This window comes from Anolis sagrei, chromosome 2, assembly GCF_037176765.1.
Source record: "Anolis sagrei isolate rAnoSag1 chromosome 2, rAnoSag1.mat, whole genome shotgun sequence".
Lineage (NCBI taxonomy): Eukaryota > Metazoa > Chordata > Lepidosauria > Squamata > Dactyloidae > Anolis > Anolis sagrei.
The window spans coordinates 227592098-227616303 of record NC_090022.1 but is presented as its reverse complement, the minus strand read 5'-3'; positions in this window follow the sequence as shown (position 1 = coordinate 227616303).

The window sequence follows — 24206 nt, the reverse complement described above, 5'->3', positions numbered from 1 at the left end:
TCATTCCTGGGCCTTGCTTTGGTGCATTGCTCTAAAACTGCCAGAAGCCAAGAAGATGTGGATAGTCCTTTCCAGATGCAATGAGTGTATCCAAAGAATCCTGGAAAATCTGGAAGAGGAAAAGGAATATAAGAAGAATATTCAGAGCCCAGCATCAACTGTGTCAGGTTCATCCATCACCAAGCTAAGCCTTCTTCAAAAGCATTGCCAATTACTTCACAGTATCTCCAAATAGAGCATGTACTGGTACAGGTTGCAAAGCAATTAGAGGCTTTTAAAACACTCTGTTCATTTAGTCTACTCAGAAGACATCATTTTATCTATTTCTGTCGACTTGCTTTTCTCCTCTTCATTTCGCTTTTCTGTTTGTTAACAAGGCTTCCCAGGGTTAAGGTTTCAGGGACATCTAAGATCCATTTGAGGCCACAGAATCATTATAAAGTTGCCCACAGAAGCATTTGATGGGTTTGACCATTTATCTAGTGACCCCGAGTGCCTGATAAACAATGCAAGGCTGACTAAATTCCCTCCCTCGGTGGGTTTTGCCTCTCTCCCAAGACAGTTGCGCTGAGACACGATAACCTGTCTTCATTAGAGCTCTGACTCATAACCCAATTAATGGTGTCAAGAAATGAAACACTGCCTTTGAGTGCAGCTGGCTTTTGAAAGCAAGTCCCAACATGTGCTGAGCACTATAATAAATGGGATACTGAAAGAGAGGCACTGAATGCACTCCACATGCAAATGAAGACATGTTCTAGGGAAGAAGGAAGCTGTTTTTATTGAAAGCCTGTATTGTTTCCCTTCTGGGTTGAATTCTGACATTGGAGGAAAGAAAGATTAGCAACAGGTGGACAATGTAGACTTGCATCCTCAGCCTTTAGCCCTGCCCTTCTCAACATTTTCACAGAAATGATGTAGCAGTCGCTTCTGCATTCTGCAGTGAAACACATCCAAACCTCCTTGAGTAACTTGTTCTGGTTGCGGATGACATGATAAATAAATAACTTGTTTAATATTACTTGCTTCAATTTAGTTTACGCAGTTATCATGCATTCAGTGCAGGATGACCCCTGTATCTATAGAACTGTTATCCCATAGTTTCATTTATCCACATGTTGACAAAATATGTTATCTCTAGGCATTTTCTAAATCTCCTGGTGTTACTCTATGGCATTCTTGGACCAGAATTTTTTTCCATTTCAAAAGAGCTTATTATTTATGATCCATAATTGTTCATATTCACGAAAAGTCCAGTAACATATCCCACATAAATATGGGGGTTGTATTTAATCTCTAAAGATATGAACAGTTACAAGCTTGTGCAATTTTTTCCAGGGTAGAGAAATGGACTACCACTGTAAGTAGCAGCGGCGTCCACCAAGCTTGCAAGGCTCCTCCGTGCTGCCCCCTCCCTCCTGCCTCTCTGGGGGAGGAAGAGAAGGGAACGAGACCCAGCAGCGACGTCCACCAAGCTTGCAAGGCTCCTCCGTGCTGCCCCCTCCCTCTTGCCTCTCTGGGGGAGGAAGAGAAGGGAACGAGACCCAGCAGCGGCGTCCACCAAGCTTGCAAGGCTCCTCCGTGCTGCCCCCTCCCTCTTGCCTCTCTGGGGGAGGAAGAGAAGGGAACGAGACCCAGCAGCGGCGTCCACCAAGCTTGCAAGGCTCCTCCGTGCTGCCCCCTCCCTCCTGCCTCTCTGGGGGAGGAAGAGAAGGAACGAGACCCAGCAGCGGCGTCCACCAAGCCTGCAAGGCTCCTCCGTGCTGCCCCCTCCCTCCTGCCTCTCTGGGGGAGGAAGAGAAGGGAACGAGGCCCAGCAGCGGCGTCCACCAAGCTTGCAAGGCTCCTCCGTGCTGCCCCCTCCCTCCTGCCTCTCTGGGGGAGGAAGAGAAGGGAACGAGGCCCAACCCAACGGCGGCGTCCGTCAAGCCTGCAAGGCTCCTCCGTGCTGCCCCCTCCCTTTCATAAGATCTCCACCCTTGACTCTGCCCTATGTCTGATGTATAGGGGGGAGGGGGGGTTAAATCTTGTTGTATTGTTGTTACATTGTTATTACGACCATTTTGGCCAACGCTGCTAATTCCCCATCTGCCAGCACTTTAAGCCACTAGGTATAACCTGCACTTTAGACCTTGTTACTTCAATTGCTGAGTGCACTTTAAACTCTCGCACTTTAATCCCATTAGCCTCCATTACAGCACTTTAACTATTACCAACGGGTTAGATCAAAGCACTTTATTGCATCTTGCACTTTAACATCTGCTGATACTTGAAGCTAGTAACTTGTACCAACGTTGCCCCATCGCTGTTATCCATGTCGGCTCTCATCCTTTGGTACTTGCTAACAACATTGTTGATAAACTGGGAAGGGAGCAGAGGGTGGAGTGGGGGGCTAGATTCTAGAAATAGCATTGCAAGGTTAGGAAAGGACTGGAAGGAGGTTGTATGGCACAAAGAGAAGTCATTAAAACAAATAATTTGGAAAGAACTATGGGATGAAGCCACAAAATTGAAGTGCAATATGATCGAGGAGAGGTATTCCATTGGCCGAGGGGCCCCCATAGAAACCATAATGGGGAGGCGGAGATGCGGGAAAGGGAGACCGCCAATTCGGCCTAGAGATAATGGAAAATTTAAAATAACTCAAATTCGGCCTAGGGATAGAAAAAGAAATTTAAGAACTTGTAATCGGTCTCCTGACATGGTAAGTGGGTGTACCAAGGATGGCGGTCCCTCCGGGTTGAAGCTGGTGCTGTTGAATGCCAGATCTGTCAACGGAAAAACATCCTTCATCCAAGATATAATTCTGGAGGAGCGGGCAGATCTGGCGTGCATTACGGAAACCTGGTTGGACGAAACCGGAGGAGTAAATTTGACCCAGCTTTGTCCACCAGGCTTCTCCGTACAGTACCAGTCGAGACCTGGAGGGCGGGGAGGCGGAGTTGCGGTTGTCTATAAGAATTCCATTCCCCTGACCAGAGGCCCCATCCCGCAGTCAACTAATTTTGAATGTGTCTACCTGAAGGTGGGTGACCGGGACAGAATAGGGATTCTGTTAGTGTACCGCCCACCTCGCTGCACTACGGTCTCCCTACCTGAGCTAGCAGGGGTGGTCTCGGGCCTGGCATTGGAGTCCCAACGGCTTCTTGTGCTGGGGGACTTCAATGTACATGCTGAGACTACCCTAGTAGGAGCGGCTCAGGACTTCATGTCTTCCATGGCAACCATGGGGCTGTCCCAACAGATATCTGGCCCCACTCACAGTGCTGGACACACATTGGACTTGGTTTTCTGTCAGGGATGGGAGCAGAGTGGCGGTGTTGAGGAGTTATCCATCTCTCCGTTGCCATGGACCGACCAATATCTGGTCAGCTTTAGACTTACTGCACCTCCCAACCTCTGCAGAGGTGGGGGACCCATTAAGTTGGTCCGCCCCAGGAGGCTTATGGATCCGAATGGATTCCTGACGGCTCTTGGGGATTTTCCCGCTTCCTTGGTTGGTGATCCTGTTGATGCCCTGGTGTCTCACTGGAATAGGGAGATGACTAGGGCAATAGACACGATTGCTTCGGAACGTCCCCTCTCAAGTAGCCGAGCTAAACCAGCTCCTTGGTTCACCGAGGAGCTGGCAGCAATGAAGCGAAGAAAGAGGAGACTAGAGTGCGTGTGGCGTTCGGACCCGAGCGAGTCAAATCGAACACGGTATGTCGCTCTTCTTAGGGCATATGCCGTGGCAATAAAGGCGGCAAAGAAATCTTTCTTTGCAGTCAATATTGCGTCCGCAAAGAACCGTCCGGCTGAGCTGTTTCGAGTTGTCAGAGGTCTATTAAATCCCACCAAGTCGGATGGGAACCCTGACAACTCGACGGCCCGCTGTGAAGCTTTTGCTCGGTTCTTTGCGGACAAAGTCGCTTTGATCCGTTCTGACCTGGACACCATGTTAACGGCAGTCTCAGAGGATGTAACACGAGCATCTGCTTATACGATTTCGTTGGATTCATTTCAATTGGTGAAACCTGAGGATGTGGACAAGATGCTTGGAGGAATGAGAGCTACCACATGCATCCTAGACCCCTGCCCATCCTGGCTTCTAAAGGAGGCCAGAGGGGGATTGGCCGAGTGGGTGGAGGTGGTGGTTAATGCCTCCCTTCGGGAAGGCAAAATTCCAGCCAGCTTAAAACAAGCTGTGATAAAACCACTGTTGAAGAAACCATCACTGGATCCCACTCAATTCGTCAACTTTCGGCCTGTTTCCAATCTTCCCTTTTTGGGCAAAGTCCTGGAACGTGTGGTGGCCTCACAACTCCAGGCATTCTTGGTAGACACTGATTATCTAGATCCGGCACAGTCTGGTTTCAGGCCGGGACATGGTACCGAGACAGCCTTGGTCGCCTTAGTGGATGATCTGCGCAGGGAGCTAGACAGGGGGAGTGTGTCCCTGTTAGTTCTGCTGGACCTCTCAGCGGCCTTCGATACCGTCGACCACGGTATCCTTCTGGGACGCCTCGCGGGAATGGGCCTTGGTGGCACTGCTCTGCAGTGGCTCAGGTCCTTCCTAGAGGATCGTACTCAGAAGGTGTTGCTGGGGGACAACTGCTCTACCCCACAACCATTGACTTGTGGGGTCCTGCAGGACTCAATATTGTCCCCCATGTTATTTAACATCTACATGAAGCCGTTGGGAGAGATCATCCGGAGTTTCGGGGTGCGGTGTTATCTGTACGCAGATGACGTCCAACTCTGTCACTCCTTCCCACCTACTACTAAGGAGGCTGTTCAGGTCCTGAACCGTTGCTTGGCCGCTGTATCGGACTGGATGAGGGCGAACAAATTGAAATTGAATCCAGATAAGACAGAGGCACTCCTGGTCAGTCGGAAGGCCGAACAGGGTATAGGGTTACAGCCTGTGTTGGACGGGGTTACACTCCCCCTGAAGACGCAGGTTCGCAGCTTGGGTGTGATCCTGGACTCCTCGCTAAGCTTGGAACCCCAGGTTTCGGCGGTGTCCAGGGGAGCATTTGCACAACTCAAACTTGTGCGCCAGCTGCGCCCGTACCTTGGGAAGTCGGACTTGGCCACGGTGGTCCACGCTCTGGTCACATCCCGGATTGATTACTGCAACGCGCTCTACGTGGGGTTGCCCTTGAAGACAGCCCGGAAGCTTCAGATGGTCCAGCGCTCGGCAGCCAGGTTGCTAACAGGAGCGGCACTCAGGGAGCACACCACTCCCCTGCTGAGCCAGCTCCACTGGCTGCCAATCCGCTACCGGGCTCAATTCAAGGTGCTGGCCTTGGCCTATAAAGCCCTAAATGGTTCTGGCCCCGCTTACCTCTCCGAAAGCATTTCCGCCTACGAACCGACTAGAACGTTAAGATCGTCTGGGGAGGCCCTGCTCTCGATCCCGCCTGCGTCACAGGTGCGCTTGGCGGGGACGAGAGACAGGGCCTTCTCAGTGGTGGCCCCTCGGCTATGGAATGCCTTGCCAGCAGACATCAGACAGGCACCTTCGTTGCTGGCGTTTCAGAGAATGGTCAAGACCTGGCTTTACGAACAAGCGTTTGGCTAAGCAATGCAACTAACTAAGGAAGACGGTAACTGAACATAGGAACGGCACAATGGCTATGAGAATGGATCTGACTTTAACGGAGGCGTTATATATGTTTCTTGTTGATTTGTCTGTCTGATGTTAATTGTTGTGGAGCGACGTTGTCGTCCCGGTTGTTGTATTGCTGTGTTTTAATTACACTGTAAACCGCATTGAGTCGCCTGTCAAGGGCTGAAATATGCGGTATAAAAGTGAAGCAAATAAATAAATAAATAAATAAATAAATAAATAAGGTGGAATATTGTTTTAAATATACTTTAAAGTGTTTGAATTGTGTACCTTTTTAGTACAATTTTGATTTAAGTGTCAACTTTTACTTTTTCTAAAATAAGTGTTAAACTAAGCATTTATTTTAACTGTTGTAAGTTGTCTTGAATTCCATACTGGGAGAAAGACAGGATAGAAATTAAACAAATGAGCATATTAATAAGATCAGATTTCTTGTATTTTTATTTGTTTTCCCCTGTTGATTTTAGTCGTTGTTTATTGCCTATATTCAATGGTCGCTTATGATATCAGGTGAGATGTTTTAGTTCAAATTTTAGAAGAGCTCTCCAAGATGTTAAAGCCTAACCTCAAAATAGATTCAGCACCTTGAGCAGCTCCTTTACTATTCACACTAACACTCCAAGTGGATTCTCAATCCAGTTAACATCTTAGCTTTTCGTTCCCATTGCCCACACCTAGTAGATTTTTTCTGTTCAGAATTGAGTCATACCATGTGCAAATCCTAGTATGTAGGAGAATGAAAAGATGTTAGGGGGCAGTGGAAACAAGAAAAAAAGCTATGAATCAACCTTTGGCTTCTAAGGAACATTATGAAGTATACATCAACATCAACTTCAATGTCAGCACCACTGTGCAGAAGTCATTGATACTATGTATGTGTTTAACTGTTAGAGTATATATTTGTGTTTGTAACAGTAGCTAAAACTAGAGTTATCTGGTTTGAATCCACAGTGAGCGTTGCCAAGGAGACCAGGCAGGCTAGCTCAGGAGAGTGAGAAGTGGGCGGAGCCAAGCAGGAAAAGTTATGTGCATCTTTGGAAAAGGCAGAGAGTGGGAGTGTGTGAGTGAGTGTGGAGGCTTGAAAGAGCCTGGGAGAGAGGTGTGTGTGAGCAGCTGGAGGTTTTTCCAGTCTAGAAGGGCTGAAGAGAAAAACCTGGCCAGTTTCTTTAGTCAAGGAAGACTAAAGGAAGCTTGTTAAGATCCCTAGTCAAGGAAGGACTAGAGATTAGAGATCTGATCAAGGAAAGATCAAATTGGAAGGCTATTCATAGTAGAAAACACTGTTCACTAAAGAGCTTCACCTCAGTAAAAGTTATCCACAAGCTGTATTATTTGGAAGGGTGGACTGTATTACAAACCAAGTGATATTCAAAGTTCTATAAGTTATTTAACAGCCTGCAACCATACGCTTTGTACACAATAAACTTGTTATCTTTTGTTGAAGACCGTCTCATCTCAATTAATCTGCATCTGTAAAGCCAGATCTCATTGGTGGTACCTCAAATACCTCACGTTGGTGGCAGTTACCTTAATTTACAAGTAATAATTGGCCTCCTCTATAATATATTCTTATACACAATTGAGGCCTGAGTTTAATTCCCTCCATAATCATCCACACCTGTACAATTGGTTCGTGCATAACTGGACAATTGGTGACAGCGGTGGGATCTTCAGAGCTAAAATCCCTATACCCTGTCCATCATTGTGTTCATAACTGTACAACCACAATTTTGAGAAATCTTCTTATAAGGGAGAGGTGTTATGTACATCTGAGTTAGAACTCCCATTTTTTGAGGCTGTGACTTTATGCTAGAGTAAAACCAGTACCCTTGGAAGACTGCCTTATTTATTTATTAGTTGCATTTTATTTCACATTTCTTTTAACAACCACAATATATATGATTCTTGTCTTTCACATTGTATTGTTACCACAATTGTGTGGGGTAGATTAGGATGAATAAATTATTGGTCCACAGAATGAGGTACTGAAAAGCTTGTATGTGTTTGCGTTGGGGGAGGGAATGGGTTTTTAAAAAAATATCTTTTTATTTAGAATAATTTCTCTTAGAGTAGAGCGTGATAGAAAAGTGAGAAGATATTTATATAAAATAAAATTTTTAAAGAATATATATTTAAAGAATTGGGGTTTGATTCCACCAAGACCAGTTCAACAGTCTAACAACCCTGTGCTCCCATTTTGGAAAGAAGCCCCCAGAACCAAAATCTGGGTCAATTGACTGGATATAAATAAAATCAGTCGGTGATTGATTGATTGAATGAATGAATGAATTAATTAATTAATTAATGAATAAATACTACTAGTCTAAAGGGTTGGGACTTCTGCTGAGCTGTACAGAGTTTCAGCCTCAGTCTTAGGAGCTCAATATCTGAAGAGACAGATGAGGATGAGCATGTGTGTGCTCCCAAGATTGATATTTTGGATGTAATATTTGGAAGACTGTGTGGTGGTTTTGTTTATTTTGTGAGGTGGTTTTGTTTATTCCCAGAGCATGTGGTTTAAGAAGATGACTTCTCAGAAACCAAATTGTTTTGCAGTAGAACTGGCAGCCAATAGGCAAGATATAACCTTCTCTAAGGGTTATTAGGCTCTGGGAAGGAATTAAAGGACCTTGGGCCAAAGGTTATTATTTTGTAATCCCTTCCAGCCACAAGACATAAGACAGAAAAAGAGAAGAAGAAGAAGAAGAAGAAGAAGAAGAAGAAGAAGAAGAAGAAGAAGAAGAAGAAGAAGAAGAAGAAGAAGAAGAAGAATTGGCTTCACTGATCATGCTGTAAGAAAATATTTGGCTTCTTGAACTATGGTCCATACTTCCATGAAGAAGATGTTCTAGCAACATATGGAGTGAACCTCACAGCAATTAGTAGGATTATGTTTGTTATTATTACTCACAAATCTCATCAGAAAGGCTTTAAATGTGGTTACATAAGAAAAGGAGATCACAACAAGCAGGCAGATATAAAATATTGGGGGCAATAGCCCCAATGACACAGGACAAATGAGGCCAATAGTAAAAAAAAAAAAATACTTAGTGGAAACAACAACAAGGAATCAGCTGGAGATAATAATGCTTCATTTTAGATGTCTTTCACTAATGCACAAAGTACAGGAAACAACAAAGATGAACCTAAACTGTTAACGTGAGGAGGCAAAAATAGTTTAATAGATATCACTGCAGTTTGATAGCATAAATGAACTGAGTGAAGATACTGAAATGCTAACAGGGGACTGAAAGAAAGCTGAACTACCCCTTACCTTCTACTTAGGATTCTGCCCTTTATAAAAATCATCTGCAACTGAAAACTGGCTACATACACACAGTTGAGTTCAGTGTTTGTGAACCAAGAAAGGAGATATTCTTTGTTAGTGCCACATTTTAAGCCAGAGGTCCTCAAACTAAAGCCTGGGGGCCAGAAACTGCCCTCCAAGGCCATTTAACCTAATCACACAATAACAATAATAATAGCTCATCAGCCAAAAGCAGGCCCACACTTCCCATTGAAATACCAATAAGTTTATATTTGGTAAAATTGTTCTTAATTTTAATTACTGTATTGTTTTTATGGTTTTTTTTTTGCACTACAAATATGATATGTGCAGTGTGCATATGAATTCATTCATGCTTTTTTCAAATTATAATCTGGCCCTCCAACAGTTTGAGGGACTGTGACCTGGCCCTCTGTTTAAAAAGTTTAAGGACCTCTGTTTTAAGCTATCTTCCAACCTCATGTTGCAGCAGGCCAGTGCCTGAGTAGAACCTCTTTTCAATTTTATTTTATGTATATCCTTCTATTCCCCTGACATGGAATTCACAGAGATTTACAAAAATTGAAAAATTGAGAAAAGGTTAAAATCTGACAATAAAAAGTTTAAAACACAAGATTCCATTAATATTTAAAATGTGTATTTAAATAACAAAACAACAACACATTAAAAACAGCAAATCCCTGTCCAATAAAAATGAATCCATGTAACTAATTATGCCTGTAGCCAGTTCGAATGGAGAAGTCCCTCTCAGTGAAGACCAGACCTGCTTATAATGGTGCTAGGACCAAGAAAAAGGCCTTTTCTGAAGATCTTAAGCCTCTGGCATAGTCAATTATACAATTATATAAAATATATGCATTATATAAAATATAAATTATACATATAAATTACAAATTATAGTCAATTATACAATTATATAAAACATACCATTATAGTAATATATCTTGTTTTAATTGCTATGGCAATATCCTGTGCAATTGTGGGATTTACTGTTTTGGGAGCTATATTTAGAATTCTCAGTCCTCGTGCCTCACCAAATGAATAGGCCTTGGGATTTCATAGAATGCAATCATGGCAGTTAACATGGAATACAGCACTATAATTGTGTAGTGTGAAAGAACTCCTTATGCACAGCTGAGACTTTCCTGAAGGCATTAGATGTATTATCTTCGGCACATCTGATGTATTTTTCAGTGTTGTCTCAAACTTTTCTGTCACAGATGAAATTGCTTTTTTCTTTTATGTTTATTTTTCATGCATTCCCCCCGCCCAATCCCTGATCAACTTTTAATCATGAAAATTGCCATATATTCAATACTAAATAAACAGTACTGTGCAATATTGTTGCCATATTCTTGTCCGTTAAAGAGAAGAACAAACCTAACCATTTCCTTCCAACTCAGACAATGGAAACCATATCATAAAGCTTCCACATCAAGTTCACATGGATGATTTTCTGTTGTGTGAATTATTGGTTTGCTGCTTCTTTCTCTGTCCCTTCAGTATTATTAGAGGCACCATCTATATTCCACAGACAAGGAGCCAAAGACCCCAAGATCATGTGATACAACATCTCACAAGTCAGCATTTTGGCTTGGACACACACCATCCATTTTGTACAATGAACATCCTATTCAAGTGAAGCTGGAAAAATCCAAGCCTGCCAGATGGGTAATTGTCTAGAGTATTCAGGGAAATGGTAGTTATTATGGTTCACTGACTCTCCAAGGTGGTTTGGCTCATTTATCATTTTAAGCCATCCAGAATTATAGTAACCAAAACACAGTGGCTTGATCTTGTCAGTTTCATTTTGTTCAGTGCACCCAGATTTTTGGGTCTGAGCATTTTACAATGCATCTTTTCCATGAATGACATTGATTTCCCCCACTCCGTGTTGAAATGCTATATGTAGAAAGCGGTAAATGCAGATTGGATTATAAAACACAAAGGATTTTGCTTTATATTTTAAGATTAAGATTCAACTGATTTGTTTGCTATGGAGTATAGGTAAGAAGCTATAAACTAAAACAAAACCTCAAAGTTTAATTGGAAATTACTTTTGGTATGATACATGATTTCATTGTGACTCCCTTTTGTCTATCCACTGGTGGCTAACAATCTGTCTTGTTTTGGAACACAACTGTAATCCTGTGGGTGGCACAGTTAACATTCATTATGGATTTTGGATCAAATTCAAGTTGCACCTCGATAATGAATTGATCATTAGGCTTTAGAGCTCAAAGTCTCATCAGAAAGATGACAATAATAGGAAAGCAGATTGAATAATGACTGAAAATTGTTTTCCAAATTAAAAACACTACACTGGATAGTGCTCTATGATAGGTAGGTAATTGTATTGATAATCTCTAAAAATTACCATAAAACTTCACAAGGAATCAGTGCACCATGGGCCTTGTTGGGATGTGGCTATGTATTCTATTTGCATAAAAGAGGCAGGTGTGAGAAGCTATGAAGTTTTTCTTCATGGAGAGTCAACACCGTCTAGTGAAGAGTGTGCCTAAAAAGTCCTGACATCTGATCATTATCATGATATGTTTCTGTGTAATTCATAACATTGCCAGTGATTTTGCCCTACAATCTGAAGATATTCACATGTGACCAGATATTGTTCTCAGGTCTGCAAATGTAGTTGGTGACTGCACATAGAACTTGTAAACATCACAAAGCTGGATCAGTATTATTGATCCAGTGATGTTCATGTTCCAGCAACTATCTCTTGGGACTCGACCTGAAGGAGAACCACATACCACATTTAGAAATATTCCAATTCCATTCCATGATACAGAAAGATAAGTTCCAGCTGGTTTTTCCCTAAGGGACTCCAGCAGCAAAGATATGAGACAAAGCCCATTTATGAGACGAAGCCTAGAAAACCAAATATATATTTGAGAGCATGGGATGCCCCACCACTAAACCTACAGGAAAGGAAGGGTCTCAGAAATGATCAGGGTAGCAGAGGCAGCTCTAAAACCTGGATGTACCCCTTGGAACAACATTTCATTCAACACACATTTGTGTCAGTGTGTCTCCTTGTTTTGCTGGACAGGTCTGCAGAAATTACTTAGTAGTGGAATACAGTATCTCACATTTTGACGCTTGGGTTTAGTAGCATTCATTGACTTGAAGTCATATTTTTAAAACATATTTTATTATGGTATAAACATAAATCAATTGGCCATGGTAGTTCACATTTTGGTTACATCCCGTATAGACTACTGCAACACGCTTTACGTGGGGTTGCCTTTGAAGACTGTTCGGAAACTTCAATTGGTCCAATCAATGGCAGCCAGATTACTAAAAGGAGCAACGCTCAGGGAGCATACAACTCCTCTACTGCACCAGCTCCACTGGCTGCCAGTCTGCTACCGGGCACAATTCAAAGTACTGACCTTAGCATATAAAGCCCTAAACTGTTCTGGCCCAACTTACCTGTCTGAACACATCTTCCCTTATGGATCTGCTAGGACCTTAAGATTGTCCAAGGAGGCCCTGCTCTCAATCCCGCCTATGTCACAAAATCGTTTGGTGGGGACAAGAGACAGGGCCTTCTCAGTGGTGGCCCCTCGGCTATGGAACGCCCTTCCTGGGGACATTAGGTTGGCCCCCTCCCTTTTAACATTTTGGAAGAGAGTCTTGGTTGGTTGTTTGACTTGGTTGTTTAAGCAAGCGTTGGAAGGTAAAAGACATAGGGATTGGACGACAAGATTGGACGACGTTTTTATTAGGAGACACAAATGATGTATGCTTTTAGTATTCTTGCTATGGTTTTATATTATTGTCTCGTCTGTTATTGTGTTAATTGTTTTTAAATATCTTGTTGATGTTAGCATTGAATTTTTGCTGCTACTGTTATTAACCGCTGTGAGTCGCCTAAGGGCTGAGAACAGCGGTTTACAAATAAAGCAAGTAAATAAATAAATAAATATTATGTGTTAATGTTTTTAAATGTTTTATGGTATTTTTGGGTATGAAATCATTGTCATTGTAAACTGCCCTGAGTCACCTAAGGCTGAGAAGGGCGGTATACAAATATAGCAGATAAATAAATAAATAGGTATAAGAGTGATCTGTTGGATCATTCTTGTAACTTAGATATTGCATGCTTGGATGGTTCTGCAAACTGGACAACTTACTTATTTAGCATTGTAACACAACTTTAAAGGTATGAAGTATTCTGTGACCACTTCAGTAGGTCTGAAATGTTGCAACCAGAATGCCTGGGCTGCCATTAAGAGAGAGGAATAGCCAGAGTACATGATGTCAGCCAGAGTACATGATGTCAGCATAGCCCTGCTTCTTATTCATGCTTTGGATGAATAAGAAGCAGGGTGGCTCATCCAGGGCCCATTCACACTACACTGTTATTCTACTTTATCTGCCATGCTTCTGTCTTATGGAATTCTGGGATTTGCAGTTTACAGTGGGGTATTGAGAATTCTCAGCCAGAGCACTCAGATGTCTTCTTGTTCTTTATTTGTTCAGTTACTTCTCACTCTTCGTGACCTCATGGAACTGCCCACACCAGAGCTTCCTGTTGGTCTCCAGCTCCTTCAAGGTTGAGTCGGTCAAGTGTTTCAGTAGACTACAAACCCCTTAGATTCCATAGGACATAACCATGGCACTTGAAGTAGAATAACAATATTATTGCTATACAGTGTGGATGTGACTAACTGTGCATTTATTCTTGGTTTACCCTTCCTTAATGCACTCATAGCAAGGCATCAGCACATTTTCTTATCTCTGTTCTACATCACTGACCAGGGAAGGCAAGGACAAGGGAATATGAAACCATGATAGGAAAAGGAAACGGAGAGCTAAACACATGGCTGCTATTTTTGCCAGCAGCCACACATTTATCATAATGTCTAGTATGCAGACTTAACAAACAAACAATACAGAAGTATTGTCTTGCCTTTTCTTACATATTGCAACTCAGCAGCTTTTACTAATAAACTAAATTTGGAAAAACACTTCATATAATTTTGTCCTACAATATTGGCACCTATTTTATTATTACTACAATTACTGTTAAAGGCTTCTTAAAATCTGTTTGATTCATGTTAATTTTTCTTTACTTGAAACCAGCCTGTGTTTCAAACCTTTCTCCTTTCCTAGCAGAAAGAGCCTTTCAACATTATTACAGAGACAAGGTAGGAAAATAAAAGATGCTACAATTATATTTTCTTACCGGTGGTGACCTCTAGTGTGAAACAATGGCATGGGATTTAAAATGATAGTGTTTTGCCAGTTATAGCAGCTTTCACAAACAGAGCTTGAGTATCTAGTCTTCAGTGAATATAAGCTCATTTTCCCCCTTTTTTCTTTTTGAAATGTATTTCATGTGGTAATGTTATTCTCTCTGGTTTGCCAGCTTTTGCAAGTCTCTATTGCTTTCCTTTGCTTCCCTTGCATTTTTTTCTTTTTATTAAATAAATCAAAAGCAGTTACTCTGGATTATTTGAAATGATATTTATAACTTCATTACACAGCAATCAGCTTTATAAAATGCCATTAGTATTTTAGATTCAATTATTCTTCCATTCTTCATTATTTTCATTATGCATGCAAGCAGATATCTATATTTTCTGGCACTGCACAATCAGGAATAAAATTATTCTCACACAGCGTGATTTTTTTTAAAAAATCAAAGGTATTTGCATCAATGCTTATTAATGTTTTTATTGATGTTGCTATGATGGCATAATTGTTTTCAAATATTTAAATATTGTTTTAAAATGCATTTGCTTTGGTTGTGATCCTATATCTATTTAGGTGAAAAAAAGCATAATTCAGCTCAATGGGACAAACACCTGAATAGTTCAAAATGATTAAAACTAACTAGATAGTTAAAATTAACAGTGTCAGTGTTATGAACAGTATGCCATATAATTTGTCTAACACAGTAGTATCTCATAAAATCATAGAGTCATAGAGTTGGAAGAGACCTCATGGGCCATCCAGTCCAACCCCCTGCCAAGAAGCATGAAAATTGCATTCAAAGCACCCCTAACAGATGGCCACACAGCCTCTGTTTAAAAGCCTCCAAAGAAGGAGCCTCCACAAAGAGTTCCACTGCCGAACAGCTCTCACAATCAGGAAGTTATTCCTAATGTTCAGGTGGAATCTCCTTTCTTGTAGTTTGAAGCCATTGTTCCACGTCCAAGTCTCCAGGGCAGCAGAAAACAAGCTTGCTCCCTCTTCCCTATGACTTCCTCTCATATCCTTATACATGGCTATGATGTCTCCTCTCAGCCGTCTCTTCTTCAGGCTAAACTTGCCCAGCTCCTTAAGCCACTTCTCATAGGGCTTGTTCTCCTATGTTCGCTCATTAAACATTTGATGAACAGGACATATTTTCTCCAGTACAACTTCTACTTTAGTGGCGGTTAGGAGCATAAAGTCCCTATGAAAGTGGAAAAGCCACAGAGAACAGCTCCGAAGGAAGTTTTTAGGTCTCCAGTGCAACTAAATGCTCAAATTAGCTGGAAGTCAACCACAAAATCATGTTGAAGGATCTAGAGCAGTGGTTCTCAACCAGGTGTTTTGGCCTATAACTCTCAGAAATCCCAGCCAGTTTATCAGCTGTTAGGATTTCTGGGAGTTGAAGGCCAAAACATCTGGGGACCTACAGGTTGAGAACCACTGATCTAGAGAGTCTTGGTAAAGAGTTCTCTTTAGGTATTTCTACGTCCTCCTGTGTGATTCTGTGGCCACTTCTGATGAAAATTGATCATTGGAACACCCTGAAGAGCTCTATAGAGAACAAATCATATAGAGAATAAAGTCCATACATTATCAAATCTGCAAAAGTTAAACCCACAAATGTGAAGAACCAAATGTACTTAAAAATGAGAAAGCAAACATCAAGTGTTTTACCCAAGGGCTGGGTTTTCCATAACCTGTCTTAGGCCCCTTCCACACAACTGAATAAAATCCCACATTATCTGCTTTGAACTTGAATATATGGCAATGTGGACTCGGATAACACAGCCATATAACCCAGAGTTTTTGCCTTGATATTCTGGGTTATATGGCTGTGTGAAAGGGCCTTTAGGAGAAGCTCATGGCTTCCATGTCCCAGGAATGCTAAATTCACACTGGGACCTTCCAGACAGGCCCTATATCTGATCCCAGGTTTTCTGTTTAACCCAGATTATCTGTCAGTGCAGACCCCTATAATCCAGTTTAAAGCAGAAAACCTGGCATCTGATCCTGGAATATAAAGCCAGTCTGGAAGTACCCACTGTGTTTCAGTCTAAACATTATATTAAATATCCAAGGAGCTAAGCCCTGTCCTAATAACAGGGATAGATTCTTCAGGCTAAAATGCAGACCCGATTAACCACTGCTAATCTGGAAATATTAAAGCAACACTGATCAGGTTGAAACAACAAATTAAGTTTGACAGCTGCCCATCCAACCTCTGAAGTGGAGACATTCAGAAGAGACTTTAGAAGACATCCCCAATAAGTAGAGGTTGGTTTGCTCTATATACTTTGAGTTATGCTACTGTCCATTCCTGCACATTTAAGAAAATGACACTGGATGTAGCTACTACAACTGCAAAATTATCTCATAGGATATAGGCAAGTCAAGATTACTACTACCACACTTGCTCATTTACATGTGTTTAACGGCATAATGCATGCCAGTGTGGAACACATCTCACCATGCTAAAACAGTGGATGTGGCTCTGAATGACAACATGCCACATTATCATGGGATGTCTGCGCTCTACACCACTGGAGAAATTACACTGTCTAGCTGGTATTGCACCACCTGACATCTGCCGGGAAGTAGCAGCCAATAGTGAAAGGACCAAGGCAGTGACATCTCCAGCTCATCCCCTGTTTGGATATCAGCCAGCACGTCAATGACTTAAATCAAGAAATAGTTTTCTAAGATCTACAGAGACACTAGCTGGAACACCTCAGCAAACGAGAGTCCAAAAGTGGCAGGCTCAAACCCAGAACCTCAATCAATGGCTGATACCCAATGAGAGACTCCCCCCTGGGTACACAGAAAACTGGGCAACTTAGAAGGCGCTGAATAGACTGCGCTCTGGCACCACGAGATGCAGAACCAATCTTAAGAAATGGGGCTAGAAAGTGGAATCCACGACATGCGAGTGTGGAGAAGAGCAAACCACTGACCACTTGCTGCAATGCAACCTGAGCCCTGCTACATGCACAATGGAGGACCTCCTTGTGGCAACACCACAGGCACTCCAAGTGGCCAGATACTGGTTAAAGGACATTTAATCAACTATCAAGCTTGCAAACTTTGTGTTTTGTCTGTTTGTTTGTTTGTTTGTTTGTTTTGTTAAAAATGTAATACAAATGTCTGGTTGCTCCTGACATAATAAATAATACTGCATAATGTTTGACAAAAAAGTCCTTCTAGCTCATGGCTGTCTGAGCATGGGCAAATATGCTCAGAGGTGACAGAACTGTTGTGAGACTGAGGAGTATTTTTCAAGCTAGCTCATGGTATTTTTTTGCTTTGGGGCTGTGAAATATTTTTTCACAAATTATATTGACATAAATTTGGCTATGCAGATTAAAATTATGGTAATGGCAGCCAACCAATTCAGCAGATTGCCTTTCACCTGGACAAGTTCTCTTTGCCCCATCTAAAAACCATAAAGTATATTAAAATTAAGAGATTAGATAATTGTTTAAAATAATGATTTAAATTTGCATTTAAATAGTATTAAATTCAGTAAAATTCCCCCTTCATTATTGACAAATAAAATAAAATCCTACAGCTCAACAATGGAAGGTCACATTGCCCGATGATGCCCCCATATGGCTTCCATCACATAATGTCCATGCCGTTGGCTCTGTTTGTGCAATGGCACCAGAGATGTACCTCCCTTTCAGTTCTATTCTTGGGAATACTAGTGTTCTGAAACACTACATTTCACCTTTACGTGACCATAAATCAGTTTATGATGACCTACATAGCTAATGGGATGCTATCCATTGTTGTTCTCATTGAACAAGAGTGGGAGGTCTGGGCTCTAAATGAATTTCAAAATACTGCTTTTAAAGGATATTTTAGATTCTTATTGGCATTAAATAGCCAATTGACTATGTGATATAGTTATGATTGGATTAGATTAGGAAATGGAGGAAAATTATGCATGGAGGGGCATATAGAACAATTTCTAGAGGCCCGTGAATTGCATATATTTGAACCAGAACTGAAATGGAATCCCCCTCTATAACCCAAAATCACTTTTTTTTCAAGAAAAAGATTCCCATTCCTTTTGGAAGATACAAGGACACTTTTCTAAACTGCCATTAGTTCCCAAGATTAGGGGTCTTTCACTTCTCATTTGAAAAAGCCCCTTCAGGGGCTTAAAATGGCTTGTCACACCAAACATTGCCTATGCAATTTTAGAGTAAGATTGGGGGAGGCTATTAGAGGAGACAAAGCAGAAGGTATGGGACTGAACTAGGTGACTCAGTGATCATAATCTCATAACACCTTATAGAATTGGAGGAATCCAATATAGGAATCAGCCCCAGAGCATAGTTTTCCTCTCCATATTTAAGCCACTATTGGGCAAAATCACTGGAAAAGAAATTCCACAAGATGAGCCTGCACGACAGCCAGAGTTGAGGGACATCCCATTCATTTGTGTTTTCATGAAAAGGAACAGTGGTGGAAGAGATGATGGAAAAGATGAAGCACTGATCAATCAAGGTCAAGACAGTTACAAACCCCATAGCAGCTGCCCGCAGTTTTTGTTGTTCCTAGTTCTTCATTCCTGTTCACCTTCGTGTGCTTCTTGTTTGTTTATTTATTTGGACTCTTGACCTCTGGACTGAATTATGGTGTTCAATTTCTTGCCTTTTCTTTATCTGGACTCTGGAACAGCTGAGCTCCCAGTACTTCACCTCCCTTCAACCTTGGTAAACTCCCTTGATTACCTGTATATGACCTGGACTAGCCTGACTCACTTGTAACTGCTTGTTTCTACTATAGCCTGCTTGCCCACCTTGGTACTTAGTGTATGGAGACATAGGATACAGAAAGTATACTTTGTCCATCTTGGTCCTGAAGGTTTTGGTGTTTTTGTGTATTTGTTTACAGGAAATTCTACCGCACAGTATGTCCTTTCTTGTTAGATTCTTAGCAGCTCACCTTTTGAGATGAAATGTAACCCTTTGATCCAAGAAGTCACATCAAGAGATTCAATGGAGATCAGATAAAACAGTTGTGGAATTGTGCATTTCAGCAACATGGCTTTGCTCCCTGGCAACTGAAATCCTATAGTAACACATTACCTTTAGAGGAAAAATTGAAGTATGTTATGTTACTGAAATATCTGTGTAGGATGTGCTATGGAGTCAACATTCTGTGATTATTTTTTAAGAATAGTTTTAAGTAGAAGCTGCCTTTATATGCCTATATGCTACTATTTGTTTCAATAGCAGAAGAATAATTACTGTGAACAATTTCAGTTCATTAACAAGTGGGATTTAAGCATGAAGACTATCAAGTGGTAGTTAACATAAAATTTACTTCATGTTTTATTCACCAGTAAGAGGATTAACTTGTTGACTTGTTAGGAAAGCAGCATCATTAAAAGAGGGAATAATAATGATGCAGCCAGCACAGAAACAGGAAAGGCACAATGATACTCCAAATTACAATATTGGAGATTTCTTCTTAAGGCACACATAAACACACTCAGTGGTTTTATTTATGTTAGTTTTAAACTGAGTTCAGTTTAAACAAAACCTTGGATTAATTACTCTTTTGGACTACACATCAACGCAGAATCTCCTATCCAACAGTGGTCAAAAGGGCAATGGGTGGAATTCAGTATTGCAGTTAATAGATTTGTAACCTAGAATTATAGATTTTGCTCTGCATTCAGTAAGACTATGTAATCTTACAGTAAAGCTACCCAAATTCCCCCCTCTGGTCCACTTCAACAATCAGCAACCAGACTTGGCAAAGGAAGTCTGTTCAGCTGGTGATTGAGGTACAAGAAGAATTATGTTTCTACTCCTCTCCTACCAATCAGTAAGACTATAACAATTAGAAGTAGGACCCCATCACATTTCCTTGTCACAGTTTTGCTCATGACCGGAGGTGTATGTACAGCGTTGCCAGGTGCTGAAGGTGAAAATAAGGAACGCTATGGGAAGGGAGGGCCCTGCCCCCTTTCCCTCATTCCCAGGCCTTGACTCACTTCTGCTAGATAATCAGAGCAGAAGAGCATGCTCATATCACTGTAAGCTCAGATCAGAAATTTCCACCATACTGCCCATTTCCATGATGTAGAGGAAATAGAGGATAATTGATGTCCCAGGAAAGAATTAAAGGGGCACGGGACATTTTATTCAAGTAAGGATTTTAAAATCCAGAATGCCATGCAACCCTAGGGGTGTATGTGTCTGGAAACATTATTCTCCTTGTGTCCCAAGCAAACTCCCTTCTCTTGATCCAGCTGCTGGTTGTTACAATGAACTGGTGACGAGAACATGAGATATTATTTAATAACTAATTGCCAACATTAAATATCAGGTATGTTTTCATCCTCTGGTCTACACACCTACACACATGTGATGTGATCCATACAGTATCATGTACTTGTATCCAATAATTTATCCTGCTTTAAGATCTGTGTGGCTTTCCATTTGTTATCCATAACAACCAGTGCATTATATTTCACCACAGTGGCAATACTTAAATGAGAACTGTGAAGAAAGTTATTTATTGGACCAGCTCCAAGCATTTTGATGTTTGTGTTAAAGCCCAAAAGATAGACTCTATACCAGTGGTTCCTAACCTTGTTATCACCTGGCACTATTTTGACCAGGGACCACGTGACCAGAAACTACTTGACCAGGGACCACTTTGACCAGGGACCATTCTCCAACATTAGTACCAATAGGGTTACAAACCAGTTTTTGGTCAACTTCAGGTTTGGTTTGGGATGTTGATTCAGAAAATAGCATTGGGTAGACCACATCAGCTCTAGCTTTTGATACAGAACATATGCCATGGTCAGTGACAGATGGAATGAAAGGAGTGAAAATAAAATAAAATAAAGAGGAAGGAGGCTTGTGAATCTGATTTGCGTCCTCATGGCCCACTGGTGGTCTGCGGCCCACAGGTTGAGAACCACTGCTCTATACTCAGTGAAATAAAGATTTTCAGTATCCTAAACCAGCTAATTTCTGTGACACATAAGGTAGGAAAAAATCCCTCCCTTTGGCCCTGGCAGCAAAACGCTCACACAAGTACTCAATAATCATATTTATGGAGCAGAATGTGCATATGTACTGTAGCTCCACCTACGTGCAATTGTCCCATACTAATGTTGCAGATCTGGAGAAATAATATTTAGATGAGTAACTTTCAGGAGCATATGATTAAGAACTGTGAGATGACGAAGTTCCCAGCACTGTGCAGAAATATTATAAGGAATTTCAGTGAACATGATTACATTTGCCTTTCAAACCTTCTCAGTAGACATGATAGGTTTCAAGTGACGTAGGAGCATATTTCCAAGCACCTGAACAAGGTTAAATAAACTTCAACTGAAGACTGGTTCATAAAGAATTTACAATTTCAGTATGTATACACCCAGATGTATTTTGGGAAATAATTCTGTGCAGATAAGGTGTGCTTTGTATAAAAATTGTGGAGTTTTGTGAGTGAAATTTTTTTTGAATACCCATAAACTATTTTGTGCATGGTTGCAGCTTTTATATAAAAACCTAACCATCTTGTTCAAAACAGACAGCCATATGTTTGTGTGTGTGAACGTGTGCAAAATGATGTTCTTGTGGAAACAAAAGCAATCCAGAACAAAAAATACTCTATGTATCTTCCTGAAATTACCTCCAAAATGTCCTTTTTGTACAAAATTTTATAGACTCATAGAGTTGGAAGAGACCACAAGGGCCATCAATCCATGTCCTTTTTGCACATTGTCCATGTAACCTCCCCCCCCCTCCATAAAACCTACATATGTATCTGTACAGAGTATTTCCCCAAAACTCTTCAAGATGTATGAATACTGGATGAAAACTTCCCAGAAATATTCATTTCTCTGCACCAGGGAGACAACTATTTAAATTATTCATCCTCGCTTGGGAAGATGAAACAGTTGAATATTTACCTCCTTAATGAATATACAATCACACACATGCAGACAAACACACAGTGGTTCTGCCTGCTTTCTACTCTTAATGAAGAGTTTCAATGGGCCGTTGGAAAATTTGAAATGGACATTTTCTGCTAGTACTGATTTGTATAATTCACAATGGGGAATCTTACCAAGCCTCTGTCTTCATTATACAATAATATTAAGAAAAAAAAGTCAAAAATATATATTTTGTTTTGTTTTTCTTCCCAGTTCCTGTATTTTTGTTGTTGTTGACCTTGTTTGTAGGCCCCAGCCACTGAGCCTAAAGTGGCTAATGCACTAGAAATAAACATAATAATAATAGTGGATAAGGTGGCCCTGCTGAGACTAACAACTGAGCTTAAACCAAGAATTGTAGTATAAATTAAGAGATTTACCAAAAATTGATTATTTTTCTGGAGGAAGTATATGAAAATGATATTAAATGACAATTCTATAGTTTGGTGAGACATACATACCTCATTTCTGCTTAGATACAATTCTGTTACCATTATAGAATTATGACCATCAAACCAATCCATTTCAATACTGAATCTCATTAAAATGTTTGCATGGCATTGATAAGATTATTGGTTTCATATGTTCTAACAAAAAAGTAATATTTTCAGCTCCAGTGCTCTCGTTCCTGCACATGTTGTGAACAATGCAATTCATTAATTTAAATTTTATGAAAAGTGCATGCTGTTTAAAGCCCGCATGTTGGCTTGTAATGGGCTCTACTGCATTTTAAGATCCTTTTTAGAGAGGTTTTATTGACTGGGCAGTCCAATTAGGTCTGTAAAATAATGTCAGGATGATCTGGCTTTATAGGTGCTCAGTAGGCCTGTCGGTTTCGTTTCGTTAATTCGTTAATTCGTATTAAAATCGTTATTTTTTGCATATCCGAAGCGATATCAAAACATATTTTTAAACCCGGAAGGGTTTAAAAATATCGAAGCAGCAGCCCCATGTATTTTACGAGCTGAAGCTCCGCTCGTTAATTGCATGGAGGCTGCTGCTGAGCGCGCCATCCGGCTCTGGCTCCTCCTCTTCCTCCGGAGCCCATTGGATGGCGCGCGCGCGCGCTCACAAGCGGCCTCCGCGCGCCATCCGGCTCTGGCTCCTGCGCCCCCCCCTCCTCCTCCTCCTCCTCCTCTTCCTCCCAGCTGGGAGGAAGAGGAGGAGGAGGAGGAGGAGGGGGGGGGGGGCGCCGGAGCCCATTGGATGGCGCGCGCGGGCTCACAAGCGGCCTCCGCGCGCCATCCGGCTTTGGCTCCTGCGCCCCCCTCCTCCTCCTCCTCCTCCTCCTCTTCCTCCCAGCTGGGAGGAAGAGGAGGAGGAGGAGGAGGAGGAGGGGGGCGCCGGAGCCCATTGGATGGCGCGCGCGGGCTCACAAGCGGCCTCCGCGCGCCATCCGGCTCTGGCTCCTGCGCCCCCCCCTCCTCCTCCTCCTCCTCCTCTTCCTCCCAGCTGGGAGGAAGAGGAGGAGGAGGAGGAGGAGGAGGGGGGCGCCGGAGCCCATTGGATGGCGCGCGCGGGCTCACAAGCGGCCTCCGCGCGCCATCCGGCTCTGGCTCCTGCGCCCCCCTCCTCCTCCTCCTCCTCCTCCTCTTCCTCCCAGCTGGGAGGAAGAGGAGGAGGAGGAGGAGGAGGGGGGGGGCGCCGGAGCCCATTGGATGGCGCGCGCGGGCTCACAAGCGGCCTCCGCGCGCCATCCGGCTTTGGCTCCTGCGCCCCCCTCCTCCTCCTCCTCCTCCTCCTCTTCCTCCCAGCTGGGAGGAAGAGGAGGAGGAGGAGGAGGAGGAGGGGGGCGCCGGAGCCCATTGGATGGCGCGCGCGGGCTCACAAGCGGCCTCCGCGCGCCATCCGGCTCTGGCTCCTGCGCCCCCCTCCTCCTCCTCCTCCTCCTCCTCTTCCTCCCAGCTGGGAGGAAGAGGAGGAGGAGGAGGAGGAGGGGGGGGGCGCCGGAGCCCATTGGATGGCGCGCGCGGGCTCACAAGCGGCCTCCGCGCGCCATCCGGCTTTGGCTCCTGCGCCCCCCTCCTCCTCCTCCTCCTCCTCCTCTTCCTCCCAGCTGGGAGGAAGAGGAGGAGGAGGAGGAGGAGGAGGGGGGCGCCGGAGCCCATTGGATG